Here is a 17,309-nt window from a genome sequence, read left to right on the forward strand (position 1 = left end):
ACTGCTATACAGTTCCATTGTCTGACTGGGAATTCAAAGAATATATGGGGGTTACGTGCACCCACAATTTTTAATACTGGTATACAGTGCCATTGTCTGACTGGGAATTCAAAGAATATATGGGGGTTATGTGCACCCACAATTTTTACTACTGGTATATAGTGCCATTGTCTGACTGGGAATTCAAAGAATATATGGGGGTTACGTGCACCCACAATTTTTACTACTGCTATACAGTTCCATTGTCTGACTGGGAATTCAAAGAATATATGGGGGTTACGTGCACCCACAATTTTTAATACTGGTATACAGTGCCATTGTCTGACTGGGAATTCAAAGAATATATGGGGGTTATGTGCACCCACAATTTTTACTACTGGTATATAGTGCCATTGTCTGACTGGGAATTCAAAGAATATATGGGGGTTATGTGCACCCACAATTTTTAATACTGGTATACAGTGCCATTGTCTGACTGGGAATTCAAAGAATATATTGGGGTTATGTGCACCCACAATTTTTACTACTGGTATACAGTGCCATTGTCTGACTGGGAATTCAAAGAATATATTGGGGTTATGTGCACCCACAATTTTTAATACTGGTATACAGTGCCATTGTCTGACTGGGAATTCAAAGAATATATTGGGGTTATGTGCACCCACAATTTTTACTACTGGTATACAGTGCCATTGTCTGACTGGGAATTCAAAGAATATATTGGGGTTATGTGCACCCACAATTTTTAATACTGGTATACAGTGCCATTGTCTGACTGGGAATTCAAAGAATATATTGGGGTTATGTGCACCCACAATTTTTGCTACTGCTATACAGTGCCATTGTCTCACTGGGAATTCAAAGAATATATGGGGGTTATGTGCACCCACAATTTTTAATACTGGTATACAGTGCCATTGTCTCACTGGGAATTCAAAGAATATATTGGGGTTATGTGCACCCACAATTTTTACTACTGGTATATAGTGCCATTGTCTGACTGGGAATTCAAAAAATATATGGGGGTTATGTGCACCCACAATTTTTACTACTGGTATATAGTGCCATTGTCTGACTGGGAATTCAAAGAATATATGGGGGTTACGTGCACCCACAATTTTTGCTACTGCTATACAGTTCCTTTGTCTCACTGGGAATTCAAAGAATATATGGGGGTTATGTGCACCCACAATTTTTAATACTGGTATACAGTGCCATTGTCTGACTGGGAATTCAAAGAATATATGGGGGTTATGTGCACCCACAATTTTTACTACTGGTATATAGTGCCATTGTCTGACTGGGAATTCAAAGAATATATGGGGGTTACGTGCACCCACAATTTTTGCTACTGGTATACAGTGCCATTGTCTCACTGGGAATTCCACAAATAATTTGGGGATTCATTCACCCTACATCTCAGGCTCTTGCCATATTCACCCAGGTTGTCAGTGCTGCACCAGCTCGTTCCCAGACAGCTCGGCCCGAAAAACACGTTACCTATATAGAGGATTTGGACAATGAAGACAACATGTTCTAAATCTAATGTCTGCACCTTCTCCAGAATTAAAATAAAGGCAGCGTTTAACTTTCAAATAGCACTGCACAAAGGAAGAGCTTATCAGCTTGTCTCATGACATGCTACTGAAAAGTTTCATTTGTGTATCTTAATGTAAATATAGTTGTATAAGCTTTTTGGGTTTTAGGCACTGCCAAGTTATTTATTACCACCCGCTCCCTTATAATGATGATGACGCCAAAGTCACTGTGGGTGTTCAGAGCTCACAGCTTTGGGTGACATTTGTCTTGCTCTCTGTCGGTACCAGCTGTCTTTTTGGATACCGTAAAGTTATGTTGACTTTATTAACAGCTATAGAAGCTTTAGCCAGGTTGTGACGGTGTGTAACCCTAACAACACTAAGTGGGATACACATTAATAGTCAGTCTATGTACGCTAAACGTATCACTGAAGTAATTTTTTTTCCCTCTCCCCTAATATAAGAAAGGAACAGACATTAGACCTAGACCGGGGTTCGAGGCTTGAAAAAATCCAGTATTATTTGTTCTTCATGATGTGAAATATGTGTTGAAAAGCAACCCAAGATGAAGTCAGCCATGTGTGCCAGTGTGTTACTTGGCATGCCTTTGCTGGCCCCAACTGTAAGGGTCACTCTCCATTTCCTCCATTTTCCACTCCCCTTCACACCATTTGTGGTGAAGCAATGGGATGCACTGAAGTGCACCCTCTAGCCTCGTGTGGGATAGGGACATCAGATGCCACTCCAACCCCCTCGTCTTCCTCCGCCAGCCAACGGTGCGAAGATGAGAGGAGTGTGCTCTGAATGTTTTCTGCCTAGCAGAGGCTAGTTCTCACTTACGAAAATGGCCCCACTTTGACCTGTATATCAGGCACAATGGTGTAGGTTTCAAAGAAACATGGCACCAACAAGTTGGAAAACGTGGGCCATGCGTGGACCGTGTTTGAGTCTGGCAAGCTCCAGATCTGCTACCAGGTTCCAGCCATTATCACAGGCGCAAAAATGCCAGGCCCCAGGTGTAGCAGGGAAAAAAAAATGCCATCTCAGCCAGGATGGCATCCCTGACCTCGGAGGCACTGTGCTGTCTGTCCCCCAAGCTGATCAGTTTCAGCACGGCCTGCTGACATCTCCCCATGCCAGTGTTACAGTGTTTTCCGCTAGTAGCTGGGGTGGAGGTTGCAGCTTCGTAGGGTTTCAGTCTACTCCTGCCATGAATTTTGGCCTGGGAGAGGAGATAGGCCACCCCAGTTTGCACCCGGGGAACAGACTCCACCACATTCACCCTGCCTGTCATTAAAGATAAGCACTGCAGCATCCCTGACCACAGGCGCTTGTCCATGTGTCGGTGGTCAAGTGGACCTTGCAGCAAAGCGCAGAGCTCTGGGCCCGACTGATGTTATGGGACACATGCAGGCGCAAGGCAGAGACAGCACACCAAGAGAAGTAGTAACGGCTAGGCCCAGCATAGGGAGGTGCCCCAGCTGTCATCTGCTGACGGAAGGCCTGGGTCTCCAGAAGCATAAACAAACACCAACATCTCCAGGGCCAGCAGTTTATCGATGAGGCTGTTACAGGCTTGGGCATGGGGGTGGGTTGTATTGTACTTCTGCCTGCAATGAAAAGCTTGGGAAATGTGGAGTGGCTGGGAAGAGGCGCATGATGGTGCAGGCCAAAAGGGCGCATGAGGGTGAACTCCCCAATGTGTCAGAGATAGGTGTGTAGGTGTCCTTGCATCATATACTTGCACCATATTTGGCTTTGGAAGTTAATTTTGTGCCAAAAAGTGGTTAAGACAGCGATCCCTCAGCTACTCTCGTTACACTGTCTATTGAAGTTACCATCTGTGGAAGTGGACCACCATTTCTAAGATCCCAAAGGAAGCAGGCAAGAGATGTGCAGTTCAGAAAAAAAGATGAGAAAATAAGTTTAGGCTGTAGAGCACAGAGGGATCGGAGAGGACAGAGCTGGTGTCGGCCAGGTATTCCCACAACATGCGCCTATACTTGTCCCTCCTGGTGACACTAGGCCCCTGAGTGGCAGTAATTTGTCCAGGGGGGCCATTAACGTGTTCCAGACCTAGGAATAAGTCTTCCAACAGGGTAGAGTTTTGCATGCCTTTGCTTCTACCCACTGTTTTTGCTGCTTAGCTTCCCTCCACATCTACTCTGCTTTCACCCCTAAACATCACCCCAGTTTATGCCTTTGCTTCTACCCAGGTTTTTTGTTGATTTAGCTTCCCTCTACATCTACACTGCTTTAGCCCCTAGACATCACCCCTGTCCATGTGGGGTCGGTGGCCTCGTCATCCACCAACTCCTCTTCCAATTGCGCACTGCCCCCTTACTGCAAACCGCACATGACCACAGCTTGCCTTGATGGCAACTGTGTCTCATGATCCCCACTTAGGTCCAGACAAGTCGGTGGCGGGTCCAAAACCCCAAAATTGGAAGGAAATGGCAGATGCTGCAGTATTTCTAACACCTGTTCCTGGTGCTCGGGCCTGGTCTGTGTTGTACCCTGCACCCTGCTTAACGCATCTGCCATATCCGAAGTTGTGCTGAGCGCATGCTAATGTTTCGTGTCCAGTGCAATGGATGGGATGGGATTTCACATAAGTCTGCCACCCATGGCCACTCATGGTTGAGCAACTGAGGGAGTTGACTTTGACGAACCCTAGGGTTTTGGAGTTGGAACTACATCAAAGGTCTGTGCTGCTCACACACTCTGCTCAACACATGATATGTTTAGTGCCAGCAGTGTGGAGACGTCGCACAACAGCCGTTGTTCCAGCAGGTACAGGCGTTGTAGGAGTGCATAGAGGCTAGCAGCGGCAACTATACACTTTAAAAACTATCCGCACAAGCACCACACTTTCACCAGTAGCTCAGGAACATTGGGGTACCTTTTTCAAAAGATTAGCAGCAATGAGTTAAAAACGTGGCCCAGGCATGGAATATGTTGCAGGCTGCCAAGCTACAGAGCCAATCCCAGGTTACGGCCATTATCACACATGACAACATGCCTGGGCCCAGGTGCAGTGGCAAAAACCACATTGCCGTCTCATCGAGGATGGCATGACTCACTTTGTAGGCAGTGTGCTGTCTGGCCCCCAAGTTGATGAGCTTCAGCACGGCCCGCTGACGTCTCCCCACACCAGTGTTGCAGCGTTTCCAGCTTGTAGCTGGGGTCAATTTAACAGCGGAGGAGGGTGGTGTTTCAGCCCTCCTCCCAGGAATGTTGTGTGGGGAGACAAGTCAGGCCACCACATTTTGCGACCCGGTCCACGCCTCAACTACATTCAACCACTGTGCCCAAATTGAAAGTTAGCGTCCCTGTCCGCATGCACTTGTCCATTCGTAACTGGTCACATGGAACTTTAGGGCTAAGCGCTGAATTTAGGGACCGCCTCATGTTTGGGGGAAAGTGCTGGTGTGGACGGCACAGTGCGGTGGCGCAGTAGACACTCTGCCCAAAAAGGGCAGAGTGTCCCCCAGCCGGGATTCCAACATCTCCTGGGCCAGATTTCTTGAGATGAGGCCGTTGAAGCCTTGGGCATGTGGGTGGGTTGCGCTGTACTTTAGCATGAAATGAAAGGCTTGGGAGATGGGGAGTTGCTGGGAAGAGGCGCATGATGGCGCGGGCAAAAGGAGAAATGGCAGGAAAAGGTGAGGATAAGGGTGAACTCCCCAAAGTGTCAGAGGCAGATGTGGAGGTGTCCTGGCTCCTGGTCTGGACTGCAGCGCCAGCCCTGTCAACAGTGGAAGAGGCAGTGGCCGCCAGGCCAAACGACGATTATCCTGTGCTTGCTCTCACCCACTGAGCCCAGGGCTTGCCTTCCAAATGATGGCACCCGCAAGAGGTGGTGAGATTCCTCTCTGCAGATCTCCAACCCATCTTGGACTTGCAAATTGCACTAAATTTGTCATGTAACTGACATGTATATGATGAGTCTATCCATTGTCTGTTCATTTTGGTGAAAGTCAGCCTGTCAGCTGACAGACAGCTGTGCTTGTCAGTGATGATGTCACCGGCTGCTTGTACCCCCAGTTTTTGCTGCTTAGCTTGCCTCCACATCCACACTGCTTTTGCCCCTACACATCACCCCTATCCATGCCTGTGCCTCTAGCCATAAGTCTGCCACCCATGGAAACTCATGGTGCAGAAAGTGAGGGAGCTGACTCTGAGGAACCCTTGGGTTTTGTAGCTGGTACTCCATCAAAGGTCTCTGCTGCTCACACACCCTGCTGAACATACGGTATCTAGGGTTAGAGCGTGTGGTGACCTCGCACAACAGTAGGTGCTTCAGGCAGATGTAGGCCTTGCTGGAGTGTATTGCGGCTAGCTCCAGGTACTGTAGACTTGGGAAAGTGGGTGTCCAAGTGCCGCACTTTCACCCTTAGCTCAGCTAATTTGGGGTATGTTTTTAAAAATCATTGCACCACTACATTGAACATGTGGGCCAGGCATGGAACGTGTTGGAGGCTGGCAAGCTCCAGAGCCCTCCAACAAGCTAAAAAACCTGGCCCCAGGGGCAGCGGGGATAAACAAATTGCCATCTCATCCAGGATGGCATCCCTGACCTCAGAGGCAATGTGCTGTCCGTCTCCCAAGCTGATGAGCTTCAGCCCAGCCTGCTGACGTCTCCCCACACCAGTGTTGCAGCGTTTTCAGCTCGTAGCTGGGGTCAATCTAACAGCGGAGGAGGAGGAGGGTGGTGTTTCAGCCCTCCTCCCAGGAATGTTTTGTGGGGAAACAAGTCAGGAAAATTCTTGAAACGGGAGAGTTTTGCATCTTTGCCCTTGCTGCCTATGGACATCCCTTTGCCTCTAGCCACCATTTTCCCTGCTTTGCTTGCCTCCACATCCACACTGCTTTTGCCCCTAGACATCACCCCAGTCCATGCCTTAGCTTGTACCCCCAGTTTTTCCTGCTTAGCTTGCCTCCACATCCACACTGCTTTTGCCCCTAGACATCACCCCAGTCCATGCCTTAGCTTGTACCCCCAGTTTTTCCTGCTTAGCTTGCCTCCACATCCACACTGCTTTTGCCCCTAGACATCACCCCAGTCCATGCCTTAGCTTGTACCCCCAGTTTTTCCTGCTTAGCTTGCCTCCACATCCACACTGCTTTTGCCCCTAGACATCATCCCTATCCATGCCTCTTCCCCTAGCCATAACTCTGCCACCCCTGGAAACTCATGGTGCAGAAACTTTGGTTGCTGACTTTGAGGAACCCTTGGGTTTTGTAGATGGAACTCCATCAAAGGTCTGTGCAGCTCACACACCCTGCTCAAGATATGGTATTGTAGGGTTTCAGCGTGTGTGAATGACGGACAACAGCCTGTGTTTGGACAGATGTAGGCCTTGCTAGAGTGTTTTTAGGCTAGCAGCGACTCCTGTGCACTTGCAAAAGTGGGCGCACAAGCGCCGCATTTTCAACAGTAGCTTCGGTACATTTGGGTATGTTTTTAAAAAACTTTGCACCACTAGGTTAGACGTGGGCCAAACATGGAACGTGTTGGAGGCTGGCAAGCTCCAGAGCCGCTACCAGGTTCCAGCCATTATCACAGGCGTAAAAATGCCAGGCCCCAGGTGTAGCAGGGAAAAAAAAATGCCATCTCAGCCAGGATGGCATCCCTGACCTCGGAGGCACTGTGCTGTCTGTCCCCCAAGCTGATGAGCTTCAGCACCGCCTGCTGACGTCTCCCCACACCAGTGTTTTAGCGTTTGCCGCTAGTAGCTGTGGTGGAGGTTGCAGCGTCGTAGGGTTTCAGTCTACTCCTGCCATGAATTTTGGCCTGGGAGAGGAGATAGGCCACCCCAGTTTGCACCCGGGGAACAGACTCCACCACATTCACCCTGCCTGTCATTAAAGATAAGCACTGCAGCATCCCTGACCACAGGCGCTTGTCCAAGTGTCGGTGGTCAAGTGGACCTTGCAGCAAAGCGCGGAACTAAGGGCCCACCTGATGTTGAGTGACACGTGCTGGTGCAAGGCGGGGACGCCACACCGGGAGAAGTTGAGACAGCTAGGGACGGCATAGTGAGGTGCCACAGTTGCCATCAGGTTCGGGAAGGCGGGAGTTTCAACAAGCCGGAACGCCAACCTCTCCTGGGCCAGCAGTTTAGCGATGTTGGCGTTCTAGGCTTGCGTGGGTGGGTGGTTAGCGGTGTATTTCTGCCGGCGCTCCAATGTCTGAGAGATGGTGGGTTGTTGTAAAGAAGCGCCTGATGGTGCCTTTGATGGTGCAGGAGAAGGAGATAAGACAGAAACAGGGGAGGATGAGGGAAAAGTCAACAAAGTGGCGGAGGCAGATGAAGTGATGTCCTGGCTCGTCCTCTGGAGTGCATCGCCAGCACTGTGAGCAGAGGCAGTGGCATGAACGGCGGGCGACGTTTGTCCTGCCGTTGCTGCCTGCCACTGATTCCATTGCTTGGATTCCAAATGACGGTGCATTGAAGTGGTGGACAGGTTGCTCTTCTCAGGGCCCCTACTCGATTTCGAGAGGCAAATTGTGTAGACGACACTATATCTGTCCTCGGCGCATTCCTTGAAAAAACTCTACACCTTCAAGAAACGTGCCCTCGATGGGGGAGTTTTTCTGGGCTGGGTACAAAAGGGAACATCTTCGGACATACCGGGTCTGGCCTGGCTTCGGCAAAGCAGCTGACCTCTGCCTCTGGACATGTCTCTGCCTCTAGCTACCCTTTTTGGTGCTGCACCTGCCTCAACATCCACACTACTTTCCCAGCTTGACATCTGCCTTGTCCAGGTGGGGTCGGTGTCCTCGTCGTCCACCACCTCCTCTTCCAACTCCTGTCTCGCCTCCTCCTCCTGCACAATGCGCATGTCAACTGGCTGCCCTGACAGCAACTGCGTCTCATCGTCGTCGATGAGGGTGGGTTGCTGGTCATCCGCCACCAAATCGACCGGAGATGGAATGGAGGAGACTCTAGTGTTTGAGCATCTGGACACAGATACTCGTCTGTTAGGTCCGTGGAATCGCGAAATGGAGGGGCAGGTTGCGGTACAGTCAAAGGAAGGGAGAACAGCTCTGGGGAGCAGGGACAGTTGGGGTTATTGTTCTGGGAAGATTGGGAATTTTGGGTGGAAGGAGGACAAGACTGTTGGGTAAGAGGAGGTAGAGGCTGACTGGCTGGTGGACAATGTGCTTTAAGCGTTATCCGACAGCCATTGCAAGACCTGTTCCTGGTTCTCGGGCCTACTAATCTTTGTACCATTCAGCCTAGTTAATGTGGAACTTTTGTGCAAAGCGCAGAACTTAGGGCCCGCCTGATGTTAAGGGACACACGCTGGTACAAGGCTCAACTCACCCTAAGTGCCAAAAACACTGCTGGTGCAAGGCTCTACTCATGCCAAGGGCCTCAATCTCTGCTGGTAGCTCAGCTTAAGGTCATGTAACTTTGTTTGGAAGGGCTCATGTTAAGGGCTAGAAAAGTGAATTTTGGAAGGTCTTACCACATCTCACACACACACACACACACACACACACACACACACACACACACACACACTCAAAATGACAGTTAAGGGTGAGGGCTTTTGGAATTCCCATTGCCTATTCCATTTGTGGTTGTCATGGGGAACGTGATTTAAAGGGGTGGTTGTTACTGTTTGTTGAGCTTAAATTGTGGTTTGTGTCCATCCATTTGGGGAGTAAAGAAGGTTTCCAGGTATTTTCCCACTTTGATAGAGGTTTTTTTGAATGTGGAAAGTGTGTAGTTGTTAGGCAGTGATGTTGGGGTAATAGAGGGTCTTTGGTGTGTTAGATGCCCCAAGACATGCTTCCCCTGCTGTCCCAGTGTCATTCCAGAGGTGTTGGCATCATTTCCTGGGGTGTCATAGTGGACTTGGTGACCCTCCAGACACGGATTTGGGTTTCCCCCTTAACGAGTATCTGTTCCCCATAGACTATAATGGGGTTCGAAACCCATTCGAACACACGAACATTGAGCGGCTGTTCGAATCGAATTTCGAACCTCGAACATTTTAGTGTTCGCTCATCTCTAGTTCCAATCACTTCATTATGAACTGGATGTGTAAATTGGCTTAAAATGCTGTATATGAGACTATGAGGGCTCTTAAGATTCTAGTTAACCTTATTCTATTGCACATTCACAGCCTCCATAAAGCTAAAGTTACAACAACAGACTGTACTAATGGCTGTAGGTGAACAGATGGTAGTCATTGGTAACAAACAGCCTGTTAAAAAAACACAATGTATTGTCAGGCTTTATGTCTTGTGAAATTAATTTTTAATAACCAAACAAGTCTCATTCTACAAAACCTCAAATAAAACACAGAGAAACAACGACCGTATCTTCTGTCTGTTTATAAATGAAAAAATGTGCCACGATATAATGAGCAAACAAGTTGTCAATCACTGGACAGTGGATTAAGATAAGATAAGATAAGATAAGATAATCCTTTAATAGTTCCACCATGGGGAAATTCAGTGTGTTACAGCAGCATGGATAATACAATGATAATACAAGAAAAAACACATACAAAGCTCAGAATAGAACATAAAAAGATAGTAAGAGTCATAATAAAGAAAAACAAAACCTTCAGAATCATTTAGTTCTCTGTGCGGAGTGCTCTATGCTTAGCCTGGTGTAGATTATACAGCCTGACCGCGGTTGGGAGGAAGGATCTCCAATAGCGTTACTTCTCACACTTGGGGTTAAGCAGTCGGTCACTGACAGTACTGCCCAGTGCTGTCAAGGTCTCATGCATGGGGTGGGATTTATTCTCTGGTTTTCCCCATAGACTATAATGGGGTCTGTGTGCTTACTGCATGGTCTCTGCATGGAACATGCAGACAGAAAAGTAGTTTATGATCTACTTTCCTGTCCGCGTGATTCGTGTGGAGACCATCAGGAAAGCACATAGACCCCATTATAGTCTATGTGGTGCATGTGCTTTCACTGCACATCGCTTGTCAATGCGTTCAGGAGTCCATTCGGGGGGTCCCCATGCGGACTCCCCCCGAACGTATTACTGACGCAGATGTGAACAAGGCCTCAGGAGAAATTACTTCTGGAACAAGATTCACTGCTTCACCTTCCTGAGTGGTGATGGTTTCTTGCCCTGGTCTGAACCCTGAACTGTACAATCTAGTTTGCTTATCTCAGGGGTAACATGGTGGCTCAGTGGTTAGCACTAGAGATGAGCGAACACTAAAATGTTCGAGGTTCGAAATTCGATTCGAACAGCCGCTCAATGTTCGTGTGTTCGAACGGGTTTCGAACCCCATTATAGTCTATGGGGAACAGATACTCGTTAAGGGGGAAACCCAAATCCGTGTCTGGAGGGTCACCAAGTCCACTATGACACCCCAGGAAATGATGCCAACACCTCTGGAATGACACTGGGACAGCAGGGGAAGCATGTCTGGGGGCATCTAACACACCAAAGACCCTCTATTACCCCAACATCACAGCCTAACAACTACACACTTTACACACTCAATACCACCTCTCTGACAGTAGGAAAACACCTTGAAACATGTGTATTTGGCACTTGCAGTGAGGAGAGCTTGTCACCAGCAGTGAATTTGGCCCTTGTAGTAAGTTGAGGTTGGCACCAACATTTGTTTTGAAAATCAGGGTGGATTGAGCCTCTAACCAGCAGAGTTTGGGCAAATTCATGGTGGAGGGAGCCTCTAAAAACCCCAGTTTGGACCAATTCATGGTGGAGGGAGCCTCTAAAAACCCCAGTTTGGACCAATTCATGGTGGAGGGAGCCTCTAAAAACCCCAGTTTGGACCAATTCATGATGGAGGGAGCCTCTAAACAGCCCAGTTTGGGCAAATTCATGGTGGAGGGAGCCTCTAAAAACCCCCAGTTTGGACCAATTCATGGTGGAGGGAGCCTCTAAAAACCCCAGTTTGGACCAATTCATGGTGGAGGGAGCCTCTAAAAACCCCAGTTTGGACCAATTCATGATGGAGGGAGCCTCTAAACAGCCCAGTTTGGGCAAATTCATGGTGGAGGGAGCCTCTAAACAGCCCAGTTTGGGCAAATTCATGGTGGAGGGAGCCTCTAAAAACCCCAGTTTGGACCAATTCATGGTGGAGGGAGCCTCTAAAAACCCCAGTTTGGACCAATTCATGGTGTAGGGAGCCTCTAAAAACCCCAGTTTGGACCAATTCATGGTGGAGGGAGCCTCTAAAAACCCCAGTTTGGACCAATTCATGATGGAGGGAGCCTCTAAACAGCCCAGTTTGGGCAAATTCATGGTGGAGGGAGCCTCTAAAAAACCCCCAGTTTGGACCAATTCATGGTGGAGGGAGCCTCTAAAACCCCCAGTTTGGACCAATTCATGGTGGAGGGAGCCTCTAAACAGCCCAGTTTGGGCAAATTCATGGTGGAGGGAGCCTCTAAAAAACCCCCAGTTTGGACCAATTCATGGTGGAGGGAGCCTCTAAAAACCCCAGTTTGGACCAATTCATGGTGGAGGGAGCCTCTAAACAGCCCAGTTTGGGCAAATTCATGGTGGAGGGAGCCTCTAAAAACCCCAGTTTGGACCAATTCATGGTGGAGGGAGCCTCTAAAAACCCCAGTTTGGACCAATTCATGGTGGAGGGAGCCTCTAAAAACCCCAGTTTGGACCAATTCATGGTGGAGGGAGCCTCTAAAAACCCCAGTTTGGACCAATTCATGGTGGAGGGAGCCTCTAAAAACCCCAGTTTGGACCAATTCATGGTGGAGGGAGCCTCTAAAAACCCCAGTTTGGACCAATTCATGGTGGAGGGAGCCTCTAAAAACCCCAGTTTGGACCAATTCATGGTGGAGGGAGCCTCTAAACAGCCCAGTTTGGGCAAATTCATGGTGGAGGGAGCCTCTAAACAGCCCAGTTTGGGCAAATTCATGGTGGAGGGAGCCTCTAACCAGCCCAGTTTGGACCAATTCATGGTGGAGGGAGCCTCTAAAAACCCCAGTTTGGACCAATTCATGGTGGAGGGAGCATCTAAACAGCCCAGTTTGGACCAATTCATGGTGGAGGGAGCCTCTAAAAACCCCAGTTTGGACCAATTCATGGTGGAGGGAGCCTCTAAACAGCTCAGTTTGGGCAAATTCATGGTGGAGGGAGCCTCTAAAACCCCCCAGTTTGGACCAATTCATGGTGGAGGGAGCCTCTAAAAACCCCAGTTTGGACCAATTCATGGTGGAGGGAGCCTCTAAAAACCCCAGTTTGGACCAATTCATGGTGGAGAGAGCCTCTAACCAGCCCAGTTTGGACCAATTCATGGTGGAGGGAGCCTCTAACCAGCCCAGTTTGGACCAATTCATGGTGGAGGGAGCCTCTAAACAGCCCAGTTTGGGCAAATTCATGGTGGAGGGAGCCTCTAAACAGCCCAGTTTGGGCAAATTCATGGTGGAGGGAGCCTCTAAAAACCCCAGTTTGGACCAATTCATGGTGGAGGGAGCCTCTAAAAACCCCAGTTTGGACCAATTCATGGTGGAGGGAGCCTCTAAAAACCCCAGTTTGGACCAATTCATGATGGAGGGAGCCTCTTAACAGCCCAGTTTGGGCAAATTCATGGTGGAGGGAGCCTCTAAAAACCCCCAGTTTGGACCAATTCATGGTGGAGGGAGCCTCTAAAAACCCCAGTTTGGACCAATTCATGGTGGAGGGAGCCTCTAAAAACCCCAGTTTGGACCAATTCATGATGGAGGGAGCCTCTAAAAACCCCAGTTTGGACCAATTCATGGTGTAGGGAGCCTCTAAAAACCCCAGTTTGGACCAATTCATGGTGGAGGGAGCCTCTAAAAACCCCAGTTTGGACCAATTCATGATGGAGGGAGCCTCTAAACAGCCCAGTTTGGGCAAATTCATGGTGGAGGGAGCCTCTAAAAACCCCAGTTTGGACCAATTCATGGTGGAGGGAGCCTCTAAAAACCCCAGTTTGGACCAATTCATGGTGGAGGGAGCCTCTAAACAGCCCAGTTTGGGCAAATTCATGGTGGAGGGAGCCTCTAAAAACCCCAGTTTGGACCAATTCATGGTGGAGGGAGCCTCTAAAAACCCCAGTTTGGACCAATTCATGGTGGAGGGAGCCTCTAAAAACCCCAGTTTGGACCAATTCATGGTGGAGGGAGCCTCTAAAAACCCCAGTTTGGACCAATTCATGGTGGAGGGAGCCTCTAAAAACCCCAGTTTGGACCAATTCATGGTGGAGGGAGCCTCTAAAAACCCCAGTTTGGACCAATTCATGGTGGAGGGAGCCTCTAAACAGCCCAGTTTGGGCAAATTCATGGTGGAGGGAGCCTCTAAACAGCCCAGTTTGGGCAAATTCATGGTGGAGGGAGCCTCTAACCAGCCCAGTTTGGACCAATTCATGGTGGAGGGAGCCTCTAAAAACCCCAGTTTGGACCAATTCATGGTGGAGGGAGCATCTAAACAGCCCAGTTTGGACCAATTCATGGTGGAGGGAGCCTCTAAAAACCCCAGTTTGGACCAATTCATGGTGGAGGGAGCCTCTAAACAGCTCAGTTTGGGCAAATTCATGGTGGAGGGAGCCTCTAAACAGCCCAGTTTGGGCAAATTCATGGTGGAGGGAGCCTCTAAAAACCCCAGTTTGGACCAATTCATGGTGGAGGGAGCCTCTAAAAACCCCAGTTTGGACCAATTCATGGTGGAGGGAGACTCTAAAAACCCCAGTTTGGACCAATTCATGGTGTAGGGAGCCTCTAAAAACCCCAGTTTGGACCAATTCATGGTGGAGGGAGCCTCTAAAAACCCCAGTTTGGACCAATTCATGATGGAGGGAGCCTCTAAACAGCCCAGTTTGGGCAAATTCATGGTGGAGGGAGCCTCTAAAAACCCCCAGTTTGGACCAATTCATGGTGGAGGGAGCCTCTAAAAACCCCAGTTTGGACCAATTCATGGTGGAGGGAGCCTCTAAACAGCCCAGTTTGGGCAAATTCATGGTGGAGGGAGCCTCTAAAAACCCCAGTTTGGACCAATTCATGGTGGAGGGAGCCTCTAAAAACCCCAGTTTGGACCAATTCATGGTGGGGGGAGCCTCTAAACAGCCCAGTTTGGGCAAATTCATGGTGGAGGGAGCCTCTAAACAGCCCAGTTTGGGCAAATTCATGGTGGAGGGAGCCTCTAAAAACCCCAGTTTGGACCAATTCATGGTGGAGGGAGCCTCTAAAAACCCCAGTTTGGACCAATTCATGGTGGAGGGAGCCTCTAAAAAACCCAGTTTGGACCAATTCATGGTGGAGGGAGCCTCTAAACAGCCCAGTTTGGGCAAATTCATGGTGGAGGGAGCCTCTAAACAGCCCAGTTTGGGCAAATTCATGGTGGAGGGAGCCTCTAAAAACCCCAGTTTGGGCAAATTCATGGTGGAGGGAGCCTCTAAAAAACCCCAGTTTGGACCAATTCATGGTGGAGGGAGCCTCTAAAAACCCCAGTTTGGACCAATTCATGGTGGAGGGAGCCTCTAAAAACCCCAGTTTGGACCAATTCATGGTGGAGGGAGCCTCTAAACAGCCCAGTTTGGGCAAATTCATGGTGGAGGGAGCCTCTAAACAGCCCAGTTTGGGCAAATTCATGGTGGAGGGAGCCTCTAACCAGCCCAGTTTGGACCAATTCATGGTGGAGGGAGCCTCTAAACAGCCCAGTTTGGGCAAATTCATGGTGGAGGGAGCCTCTAAAAACCCCAGTTTGGACCAATTCATGGTGGAGGGAGCCTCTAAAAACCCCAGTTTGGACCAATTCATGGTGTAGGGAGCCTCTAAAAACCCCAGTTTGGACCAATTCATGGTGGAGGGAGCCTCTAAAAACCCCAGTTTGGACCAATTCATGATGGAGGGAGCCTCTAAACAGCCCAGTTTGGGCAAATTCATGGTGGAGGGAGCCTCTAAAAAACCCCCAGTTTGGACCAATTCATGGTGGAGGGAGCCTCTAAAAACCCCAGTTTGGACCAATTCATGGTGGAGGGAGCCTCTAAACAGCCCAGTTTGGGCAAATTCATGGTGGAGGGAGCCTCTAAAAAAACCCCAGTTTGGACCAATTCATGGTGGAGGGAGCCTCTAAAAACCCCAGTTTGGACCAATTCATGGTGGAGGGAGCCTCTAAACAGCCCAGTTTGGGCAAATTCATGGTGGAGGGAGCCTCTAAAAACCCCAGTTTGGACCAATTCATGGTGGAGGGAGCCTCTAAAAACCCCAGTTTGGACCAATTCATGGTGGAGGGAGCCTCTAAAAACCCCAGTTTGGACCAATTCATGGTGGAGGGAGCCTCTAAAAACCCCAGTTTGGACCAATTCATGGTGGAGGGAGCCTCTAAAAACCCCAGTTTGGACCAATTCATGGTGGAGGGAGCCTCTAAAAACCCCAGTTTGGACCAATTCATGGTGGAGGGAGCCTCTAAACAGCCCAGTTTGGGCAAATTCATGGTGGAGGGAGCCTCTAAACAGCCCAGTTTGGGCAAATTCATGGTGGAGGGAGCCTCTAACCAGCCCAGTTTGGACCAATTCATGGTGGAGGGAGCCTCTAAAAACCCCAGTTTGGACCAATTCATGGTGGAGGGAGCATCTAAACAGCCCAGTTTGGACCAATTCATGGTGGAGGGAGCCTCTAAAAACCCCAGTTTGGACCAATTCATGGTGGAGGGAGCCTCTAAACAGCTCAGTTTGGGCAAATTCATGGTGGAGGGAGCCTCTAAACAGCCCAGTTTGGGCAAATTCATGGTGGAGGGAGCCTCTAAAAACCCCCAGTTTGGGCAAATTCATGGTGGAGGGAGCCTCTAAAAACCCCCAGTTTGGACCAATTCATGGTGGAGGGAGCCTCTAAAAACCCCAGTTTGGACCAATTCATGGTGGAGGGAGCCTCTAAACAGCTCAGTTTGGGCAAATTCATGGTGGAGGGAGCCTCTAAACAGCCCAGTTTGGGCAAATTCATGGTGGAGGGAGCCTCTAAACAGCCCAGTTTGGGCAAATTCATGGTGGAGGGAGCCTCTAAACAGCCCAGTTTGGGCAAATTCATGGTGGAGGGAGCCTCTAAAAACCCCAGTTTGGACCAATTCATGGTGGAGGGAGCCTCTAAAAACCCCAGTTTGGACCAATTCATGGTGGAGGGAGCCTCTAAAAACCCCAGTTTAGACCAATTCATGGTGGAGGGAGCCTCTAAACAGCCCAGTTTGGGCAAATTCATGGTGGAGGGAGCCTCTAAACAGCCCAGTTTGGGCAAATTCATGGTGGAGGGAGCCTCTAACCAGCCCAGTTTGGACCAATTCATGGTGGAGGGAGCCTCTAAAAACCCCAGGTTGGACCAATTCATGGTGGAGGGAGCATCTAAACAGCCCAGTTTGGATCAATTCATGGTGGAGGGAGCCTCTAAAAACCCCAGTTTGGACCAATTCATGGTGGAGGGAGCCTCTAAACAGCTCAGTTTGGGCAAATTCATGGTGGAGGGAGCCTCTAACCAGCAGAGTTGGTGGAAATCAGGGTGGAGGGAGCCTCTAACCAGCAGAGTTGGGGGAAATCAGGGTGGAGGGAGCCTAGTATTAGCAGAATTGTGCAACGCTTATGGTGGATGAGTATGAGGATGCGGAGGAATTGGAGAGGTTGAGTACAGACATGGAGTTTCATGTTGGGGTGCTTTACACAGGTGGGCACAAATATGAAGGCTCTATCCAGTGGTGGTTCATTTTTATCAAAGTGAGCCGGTCGGCACTCTCAGCTGACAGACGGGTGCGCTTGTCAGTGATGATGCCACCGGCTGCACTGAACACCCT

The sequence above is a fragment of the Leptodactylus fuscus genome, chromosome 5 (assembly GCF_031893055.1).
Source record: "Leptodactylus fuscus isolate aLepFus1 chromosome 5, aLepFus1.hap2, whole genome shotgun sequence".
Taxonomy (NCBI): domain Eukaryota; kingdom Metazoa; phylum Chordata; class Amphibia; order Anura; family Leptodactylidae; genus Leptodactylus; species Leptodactylus fuscus.